We start from the raw sequence: 10,248 nt of genomic DNA, 5'->3' as shown, positions 1-10,248 counted from the left end.
CATCCAGATGATGGGATGTTATTTAGTACTCAAAGCTGATGAGCTATCAAGCCCTGCAAAGACATGGGAGAAACTCAGATGCATAATAGTAAGTGAAACAAGCCGACCTCAAAAGGCAACACACGATGTGATCTCACTTAGAGAACATTCTGGAAAAGGCAAAATTACGGAGGTAGTAAAAGGATCGGTGGTTGTCAGAGGCCGGGGCATGTGAAAATGGTGAATAGGGAGCCCCGGGTATATTTATTCTTAGAAGTCCGGCCCGTTTTATTCCCGAGATCTGCCAACAGGTTCTTCCTCCATATTTGAAATGGATGTCGCGTCAGGCAGAGGGAGAACAGCCCCAATATTCGTCTAAGTAAAGACATTTACTCAGGCAACTTCACTTTCCTCTGCCTCTCCCCGCGCACAGAGAACATTGCCAGGTCAGCAGTATCCACCGTCCCTTAGACACAAGGAGTATTATTTAGTCTAGAAACTCTCAAAGGAAATATCCGCTTGCACGTGAAAAATCTCTGGAATTTCTCTGTTCCTCGCTGTCCAACATCCCCGTATCTGCGAAACCGCCTTGAAAAGCCTCTGTACACAGTGCTGTCTTGTTCATGGGCACGGCGGGTCTGCCCCAGCACGCTTCTGTCCCCGCCGATGTCACCCCGGGCTGCTCCTGCCCTCAACACTGGCGGTGCCCAAGAGGAGAGGAGAGGAGGAGGAGGAGGAGGAGGAAACAGGGAGGAGGGCCCTCCGAAGACCCGAAGTGAGAAGTTTTACACAATTAGGGAAATAAACAGAGGAACAAAATCCACAGTCCCTGGAGTGTCTGGGCTTCACTGCTTCTCAGTCCATAATTAGGACTAGGAGGACTTTGGATCTAGACAATCTAGACAATAAGAAAGACTGAGGGCTGGTCTGGTTTCCCGGGCCCAAGCCAGTGTTGACAGATCTGGAGTTTATTTAGATTAGGCACCCTGGGACCCAAGGGGGCATCCAAGGGCCTTGCTAGAGTAGTCTGCTAAGGTGTAACTGTGTTGGGCAATGTCTTGCCTTCTCTTTAACATAAAGGCAGGGACACACTCTTTCCTCCCCATCTCCCAGGCCCTCTCCACCCCTCACTGCTGGAGGACTGTCTGGTCTCCACCTAAGTCTGGTTGCAGCAGCAAAGGTGAAAAACCACACAACTCCCCAGCTCCTTTTACAGAAGACTTTTTTTTATATACAGAATTTTAAAATATCTACTTACTTTTGAGAGACAGAGCGCAAGCAGGGGAGGGGCAGAGAGAGGGGGAGGCAGAATCCAAAGCAGGCTCCAGGATCTGAGCCGTCAGCACAGAGCCCAACACGGGGCTTGAACTCACGGACCGTGAGATCATGACCTGAGCCAAAGTCGGATGCTTAACTGATTGAGCCACCCAGGTGCCCCTATAGATGATGTTTATAAATATCTTTCCCTTCGTGCCAGCAGGTGGGATTAAACCAAATTAACATGGAAAAGGGAAGGTGGAAAAGAATCCAAGAGGTATAGAGGGTACCCTTCGGAGAACAAGAAATATTCAAGTAGCCGGTGTGAAAGTTTTAAATAGAAACCTGCTTACACTGCACTCAGAGTAACAACAACATTTGGAGGTCCCGGTTCTTTTCAGAAGACTAACATTTAATTTCCAGATGGTTCCAGGACAACAGACTTAACATCCCATGGATTCGTTGCAGCAGATGCCCAGCTCGATGGCCCGTTGTGTCTGTGCCTTTCAAACTCTGGGTTTAGGAATTCATTTTCTGAGTTGTATGCTAAACCTCTTACGTTCCAACACACACACACACACAATGACTCTGTTTTTTAAAATGTAATCATACATGGGAATTTTATGACATCAAACCCTTAAAAATGTGGAAATCTGGGTTTCAAAATCCTTACTGGGAGAAAATAATAAACCTCTTGATTCACAAATTTTTTTTTTCTCCGCTTATGGTTCATTCTGGAACTGTGGCTGGCACACGCTTAGGAGACTGGGGTAGGAGGCATAATCCGGTATTCATGGACTCCTGGCCCGGGCCCTGCAGACCGCGCCTCCGATCTGGAAATACTCTCTCCTCAGACAGGAATAGAGAGGCGACTTTTGGGTCACTCCCAACCTCACAAAAGGCTTTTCAAACAAGATGAAAAAAAAAAAAAAAAAAAAAGAAAGAAAAGAAAAAGGGAAAAGAAAAAAAAAAGCTCTGATGTGTTGGGAGAACCCAGTGAGCTCTCGAACGGCAAAGATGGGGTGAGCCTCCGGGAAGGCGGATGTGCGGGGTGGCCGAGTGAGGAAGAAAGGGTTATGGGCGGGCGGAGGAGGTGATGGAGCCCCCCACTTCCTCCAGGTGTCCTTTACGCGGACTTTCCAGTCAGGCTCTTGGCTGCAAGAGGTCATTCTTTTTCCTGTGGCTCGGGTATCTGCTTTCCAGCTCTTTCTGGAAAGCCTGTGTAAGGGCCGCCTGCCCGCATGGGCTGCCTCGCCCACAGCCCCGTTCCCCACCAGGGAGGGTGAGCACATTTCAGATGAATTTCCTCCCAGGAGCTCCTAGAGACGCGGGAGCCTTTGGCCCCGGCGGGGCCAACACCTGTGTTCCTAAATCGGGGAAGGCTCCGTCTCCCTCTAGAACGACCCCACTTTCCTGCGTCTGTCGGGGAAGCAGAATGTACAGCCTCAAAAGGGCGGTGAGGAGGAGGAGGGAGGGAGGGAGGCCTTGGCCCAACTCCTCCGATCTCTCCGAGGGCCCAGGAGGCACGAAGCGGCCTTCAGCTTGAGGAACGTAGAATTCCTCAATCGCAGGCGAGCCGCGAACGCCCAGTAACTCTCGCGGCGTGGATACGCTGAGCGCTGCCGTGGGCACCGGGCTGTGACAGAGGACAGAGAGAGTCAGAAGTCCCTGCCCGCATGAAGCTGGCATTCCAGTGGGCGAGGCAGATAAGGAAGGAGACAAGGGGGAGATAAGCTCGTGGGAAACCACGCGTGGGCGGGAGCTCGGAAGAGAGTGGTGGGGGACAGGTCACTGATGAGTGGGCGTGTGGGTAAAGACCCCGAGGAAGGGAGTGAGGGAGCCACGTGGGTGACACAGAGCGCTCGTGGTGGGGGGAACAGCACGCGCCAAGGCCCTGAGGCGGATGTGCGCCTGGTGCGTTCAGCTAGCGTGGCTGCAGCCGAGGAGCACAGACCACGGGCCGGAGAGAGGGAAGGCGTGAACTTCGTTTAGGGCCCCATCTTCCACACCGGCCAGAAGGAGATTCAAGGGAAAAGTCGTGCAGGTGATAAGGTGACAACTGTGACAGCGAGGGATGAAACAAGTTGAAGGCAAGCCCCAGAAGGTGGGGGGGGGGGGTATTGGGTAGGTGACGGGAGCATCTCGGGTCTGGGACAGGTTGTGCGCTTGAGGAGAGCGTGTAAGAGAAGCGACCTGAACTGCACTCGGGCGGGCTCTCTGGACCCCGTGGGGATGTCCACCCCTGCGTGGGGAGAGAGGTTTCGAAATCTCCCGTGGCAGCTGGACTCACCCTTTAGGTAAGAGAGAGTTGAGTCTTCCTCCTCGGACTTCTGTCGAGGTCAGAGGAAGAGAGAGTTCACCCCTTTACATCTGGGACGGCATCTCCTCCGAGTTTCTCTTCCATCTGCGTCAGCAGCCGTGGGACCCGCCGTTAGGAGATGCGAAGGTGCCGTGTGACACATCCCCTGCTTTGTCAATGTCGAGAAAGAGGAAGCGTCTTTATTGAATCTGCCTTTGTATCTATCCGGTTCCCAAACCGTCTCCCGGTGCGCCCCCCCCCCCCCCCCCCCGATCTTGCTAGGCAAAACTGTTCTGGTATATGATGCCCACGATTATGTGGGGACCCAAACCAAATCACCATCTCTAAGCTTCCTAGGACCTTACGCTCTAAGATCAAGAAATCGCTGCCAGGCTGAGAAGGAGCCTCTCGAGACGTCGAGCACACGCTCCTTCTCTGCCCCACGCAACAGCGCAGAACTCGCTTTCCTTTCTGCCCTCAGCGGCCTTCCCGGCGGCAGCTTGCGTGCCCTTGGAGAACACCACTCCATAAGCGCGTGTTCTTCAAGTGGGTGTTTGCAGCCCTCGTGAGCTTTTGTTTTTGTTTTTACCAGGGTGGGGAGTTGGCGCAGAGGACGCGCCGGCCTGTGGGACATAGTTCCCTTTGGAGGTGGCTCGCAAGGCACTCTGAGTCACTCTCGCACCCCACCAATGTAGCCATCCTGGAATAAATACTTAAAAAAAAAAACCCAAAACACAGAAAACAGAAAACAACAAACAAAACCCCAAAACAAACAAACAAACAAACAAAACCCTACCCCGTTTCCTGGCAGGTCTGAAGCTCGGAAGGGTCGAGATGTTGCAATAACGCGGGGGGCAAGTCAGAGCGAATTGCTGGGCTGTGGGAAACTTGGACGTGATCTCATCATGCCCAGGCCGCAGCCCGGGCTCTGACTGATTCCCCGGGAACCACTGGCGGAGCAGGGAGAAGAGCCAGGCCCCAGAAATGCCAGAGAGCGCGGCTCACCCAGGTTATCCTGGAAGCCCAGACAACGATGGTCAGATTCTAGTGGGAACGCTGTCTGCTGACGAGCAGCTCTGGTTCCTTGGCTAAAACCCCAGCTGTGCCGGGGACTGACCTCATTCACGAAGTAAACATTGAATCAGATACCGGCAGGCCTAGCCCCGGTTGAGTGGAAATAACATGGATGTTTCCATAATTATGAAGCTGCCAATTGGATTTGGCAAGAGGGTCCCTAAATATGTCGATCGGAATGAGTTCATTACCTTTCCTCGCCAATTTAATCAGGGGCCAATTGCCTCGTTGCGGTTGAAATGATCTGTATTAAAATGCTTTACTTACATTTTAGTTTTTATATTCCGAATAATGTACTGGAAAGAGGCGTCGTCTAGCAACCGGAAGACAATACTGGGAGCTGGGGGGAGGGGGGGGGTTGGCCGGGGCTGCGGCAGCACGCGTGCGCCAGCGGTTACCGCACTGGGTCTCGTAATCCCGTTCCTGGAGGACCGGATGGGGGCTGCGCAGGTCCGGCTTCATGAAGTGGGCGTGGCTACAGTCTCGGTCCGGTGTCCGCACGTGCCACTTCGGGGTCGCAGGCACTCACTGTGGCGACAGTCTGTGCGCCCAGGCTACAGGCTCACCATGCCCTTGACCATGCCCCCGACCCCCTTTCCGCCTTGCGCCTTCCTTTTCCCGCCGTTGAAGGGGGGGGGGGGGGGGAGGGGGTGTTGCGACCCCCATGGTCGTTGAGACCACCGTTTGCGAAGCAGTTTTAGTTCATGATCTGGGGGAGAAATGATTCCCGACGGCGGTTCCTTCCTTTTCCTCATTTACTTGCAGAGGCAGCGGAGGCGGATGGGGGAGGAGCCAGGCTGCCTGAGTTCCCGGCCTTGGCTCTGCCCGTGACAAGGTGGGTGACCTTGGGCAGGTCACTTCAACTCGCTTCTGCGCCTCCATCTCATCATCTGTGAAGCATCATGAGTGAAAACAGCACCTCCCTCCAGGGGAGCTGTGGGGATGGAAGGGTTAGTTCATGCAAAGCACTTACAACAGCGCCTGGTTCCCAGAAGAGGTTAAGTATCCTCTCTGCCCTTGTTATCACTGTTCACTGTTTATTACTAGCCTGAATGAGCCAGCACAGAAAACACCGGATGGCCATAGTTGTAGGTAATTTAGGGGTACATTTACGAGGGGTAAGTCAATTAACTGCATCCCAGGTCCAGTGGCAATCAGAAGCCAAGTGACCAGAATTATGACTGATTCACTTTGTCCCTTACGTTGGTTACACGGGGTTAATGTTTAGCGTTTCTTTCTCGGAATAGTCTTGTCTGATTTTTGATTTTGAAGTAACTCAAACAAAGGGGTGTCATCATTTCGTTTGTAGACAGTTCTGCTGATGCTTATTTTCTGCATTCGGCCCCGAGCTGGATAGCCGGAGGTCCCTCGCACAGGCCCACGGAGCTGTTTCTTCCCCTAATGATGAGAGTGGTTGGCATTTTTCAGTCTCACGAAGGCCCTCCTCAAACGTAGCCATTCAAACCGTTTCCTCTGAATGCTGTCCCAGCTGTTTATTGACCCTGCTCCCAATACCCTGGGCCCTCTGTCCGAGCTGGGAGGGGAGGAGGCAGTCCCAGGGACTCGCTCCTTCTCGATATGAAAGAAGACTGGACCAGGGTGACAGATCTGACAAGCTGGGGCAGCGAGCGCTTCTGCTTTCCCAGGGTACTTTTTAAAAAAAGTTTATTTACTTATTTTGAAAGAGAGCACGAGGAGGGGAGGGGCAGAGAGAGAGGGAGGGGAGGGAGGATCCCAAGCAGGCTCCACGCTGTCAGCACAGAGCCCGACTCGGGGTTCGAACTCATGAACTGTGAGATCATGACCTGAGCCGAGATCAAGAGTGGGACACTCAACCGACTAGGCCACCCAGGCGCCCCTGCTGTCTCAGGGTACTTTGAGAAATCATGGAGGGAGGGGGAAAAAACTGGATAAACTGAAGGCCTGTGAGCTTAGTTTTGATGATGGGCAAAATACAAAATTTTAGAGCAGATAATCAAAGGAATGTTTGCCCAGCATTTAGAAAGGGTGATCATAAGGGTCAATATTGACTATTGAGGGAGTGTTTCTCACTAGGTCGGTGAATCGGGTGAGCACTTTGCCACAGTGCAATGACTTCTGACAATCGTTTCACAGTGTCTCGAGAAACTTACGGAGGAGCACCTGGGTGGCTCAGTCAGTTAAGCGTCCGACTTTGGCTCAGGTCATGATCTTACGTTCGTGAATTCAAGCCCCGCATCGGGCTCTCTGCTGTCAGCACGGAGCCCGCTTCAGATCCTCTGTGCCCTCTCTCTCTGCCCTGCTCACTCTCTCTCTCTCTCTCTCTCTCTCAAAAATAATCATTAAAAAAACCCTCTTGTGGACAAAATAGTGACAAAAAGGCTGCTAGAGCTCGAAGGGCCATTAGATAATCATGTGGCGCATTGATGACACCACTCTTTAAAATTTATTTTTTTAAGTTTATTTAGTTTGCGACAGCAGGCGCGTGCACAAGCAGAGAAGGGGCAGAGAGAGAGAGGGAGAGAGGATCCCAAGCAGGCTTTGCACTGTCAGCGCAGAGCCCGATGTGGGGCTCGATCCTACAAACCATGAGATCATGACCCGAGCCGAAATCAAGAGTCAGACGCTTAATCAAGTGAGCCCCCTGGGTGCCCCTAAGGTGATGCCACTTGCTTAAGGCCACACAGCTAATGAGCGTCCAGGCTTGGAATCTGTTCCTGGCCTTGTGTCCCAGGTGAGGGGTCCATCCACTGCCGGTGGCTCCTGGGCATGGGAGGTGGCATCTTAACAGCAGATGGGACGGTGTCCTCCCAAGGGCTCTCTCTAGCGGCTTGCCAAACAGTTCTGTCCTTGGCCCTAAACCCCTCAACGTTCTATCAACAACTTGGATGAAGCCAAAGATAACTGCTTATCAACTGTGCAAATAGCACAAGATGGGGAGGGAAGGCCAACATGTTGGAATTACAGAATCAGGATCCAAATGATCTCACCAGGAAAGAATGATTGGTGGAATCCAACAAGATAAAATTTAACTGGAATACTTGTAAGGGCCTGCATTTAGCTCCAAAACTAGATTGCAGAAGTATAGGATGTGGTTGGAAAACATGTCCAACCTCACCCATAATCAAAGAGATGCAAATTGAAGCAACCATGAGATAATCATTTTCTTTTTATCAGATTGGCAGTGATTAAAAGAATTAAAATTCCCCAATTTGGTGGCTAGGGTGTGGGGAAAGAGGTTCTCTCTCGTAAACCACTGGTGGGCGTGTAGACAAAAGCACCCTTGCTGGAAACTGATCTGGAAATATACAGCAAAAGCTACAGAATGTACCATTTGGCCCAACAGCTTGGTTGACAGAAATGTATCCAAAGACAGGTATGCAAAGGTTTATGGACAGGAATATTCATAAGAGCACCGTTGGGAAACACTTTTGGAGGGGTGTGATCAGTTTGGGAGCAGAAGTCTTGGTGCCTCCGAAGGGTGCCACACAGGTATTGTCGAACCCTTGGTGCCGCCAGGAGGAAGAATGGGGGTCCTTGTGGCTCCTGAAGGCCAGGCCAGGACTTATGAGAGACAGATGTGGCTTCGTAGTATACAGCGGATCCTAACAATTAATTCTGTTAAAAATTAGGATGGGCCGGCTGCCTTGTACATTCCCCATCACTGGCAGATGGCCCTCTGTCCAGGGTGTCGAAGAGGGTAGTCATTGCCCTTTAGCCATTGGGATGAAATGCTTGCCTTGGTTCCTTCCAGTGCAAAGAGGCAGGGGTGGTCTTTGCTGCATTAAATCCTCAAAGGGTGGAGTCACCACTCAGGTTGAAGGTGGGCGGGTGGTCACACCAGCTTCTGCTTCCTGACACCGAATTCTAGAAACAAAGTGAGAAACCCTCTTGCCATCCCTCTAATGCCACTCTTACCGAGGGCCTGACCATCCCCTTCACCCCAAATCTTTTTTTCTTTTTAATTTTTTTTAACGTTTATTTATTTTTGAGACAGAGACAGAGCATGAATGGGGGAGGGTCAGAGAGAGGGAGACACAGAATCTGAAACAGGCTCCAGGCTCTGAGCTGTCGGCACAGAGCCCGACGCGGGGCTCGAACTCACGGACCGCGAGATCATGACCTGAGCCGAAGTCAGCTGCTTAACCGACTGAGCCACCCAGGCGCCCCTCACCCCAAATCTTTTAGGAGTACCTGCTGTGTACTGGTTCCCCAGAGGTACACCTAAGGGAAGGTTTTGGCTGAACTTGGAGAAAAGAAATAGAAGACGTGTGCTTCTTCTCACCAAATCGTTTCCACTGTATTTTGGCTTCCAGTAGACAGGCGTACAGGGTAAGCGTTCCACTGCTTCATCTATACTTTTTCTCCTTTGTGTTAATTTCATCTGAAACTTTTATTTTTTTTGATATTTATTTATTTTGGAAAGATAGAGCACAAACGGGGGAGGGCCAGACACACACACACACACACACACACACACACACACACAGAACCTGATACAGGGGTTGAACCCATGAACCATGAGATCATGACCTGAGCCGAAGTCGGATGCTTAACCGACTGAGCCACCCAGGCGCCCCTCATCTGAAACTTTCAATCTGAGGGGCACTCAGTAGGGCATGTGACTCTTGATCCTGGGGTCATGGGTTCGAGCCCCATGTTGAGTGTAGAGATTACTTAAAAATACATAAACTTTAGGGACACCTGAGTGGCTCCATTAAGCACTTGACTCTTGTTTTCAGCTCAGGTCATGATCTTACGGTTCGTGAGTGCAAGCCCCACCTCGGGCTCTCTGTCAGCATGGAGCCCACTTCAGATCCTCTCTCTCCCTCTCCCTCTGCCCCTCCCTCACCCTGTTCATGCTCTCTCTTTCAAAATAAATTAAAAAAAAATGTATTTTGAGGGAGAGAGCAAGAGAGGGGGAGGAATAGAGAGAGAGGGAGAGAGGATCCCAAGCAGGCTCTGTGCTGTCAATGCAGAGCCCAATATGGGGCTCGAACTCACAAACCTCAAGCCCACGACTGAGCCGAAATCAAGAGCCACCGACTGAGCCGCCGAGGCACCCCCCAAAATGCTTCTCGTTAACTCTTTACTGAGCCGTAAGTGCCAGATGCTCACCGGAAGTCAGAGATGCTCACCGGAAGTCACAAAGCTCTGGAGCTGGGAGTCGCCTTCCTCCAACACGCTGGTGGTCAGAGTGATCCTTTCATAAGACAACTCATCACGTCACCAGTAACAGACCTCGTGGCCTTCAGCGCCCTGCACATTCTGCTCGCCCAACGCCCAGTGTGTCTCCTACCAAGACCCCTCACTCTGAGCTCAAGCCACACGGGGCCCTCCATTTCTTCCAACTCGTCACACTCCTTCCAGCCGTAGAGTTTCTACACAGATTCTTTCCTCTGCCTGGAAGGTTCCCGTTGTCCCCTCTCTCCTTCCTGTGCATCCTTTGGGTCTTAATCAATGCCCTGAGATGAATTGTGCTTCCCCTCCCCCCAATTCATGTGCAAAAGCCCTAACTCCCCCCCCCCCCCCCCCCCCCCCAGCACCTCAGAATGTGACTATATTTGGAGACCGGACCTTTAGTGAGGTGACTGTGTTTAAATGAGGCCATTAGGGTGGGCCCTAATCCAATCTGACTTGCTGACACCTTGATCTTGCAC

The 10,248-nt window shown here is 51.8% G+C and overlaps 1 long non-coding RNA gene across 1 annotated transcript; it reads right to left on the bottom strand.

Annotated features, from left to right (window-relative positions):
* Nucleotides 1-1,402: 1,402 nt before the first annotated feature.
* On the bottom strand, nucleotides 1,403-4,598 carry LOC115521784. Its single transcript, XR_003971170.1, has 3 exons — nucleotides 4,332-4,598; nucleotides 3,527-3,704; nucleotides 1,403-2,872 (listed from the first exon to the last, which is right to left on the bottom strand). It is a non-coding gene; the product is annotated as an uncharacterized LOC115521784 (long non-coding RNA).
* Between the last annotated feature and the right edge of the window lie 5,650 nt (nucleotides 4,599-10,248).

The sequence above is a fragment of the Lynx canadensis genome, chromosome C1 (assembly GCF_007474595.2).
Source record: "Lynx canadensis isolate LIC74 chromosome C1, mLynCan4.pri.v2, whole genome shotgun sequence".
Classification (NCBI taxonomy): Eukaryota; Metazoa; Chordata; class Mammalia; order Carnivora; family Felidae; genus Lynx; species Lynx canadensis.
Note: the sequence above shows the minus strand (reverse complement) of the source record. Positions and strands in the feature narration are given on the sequence as shown.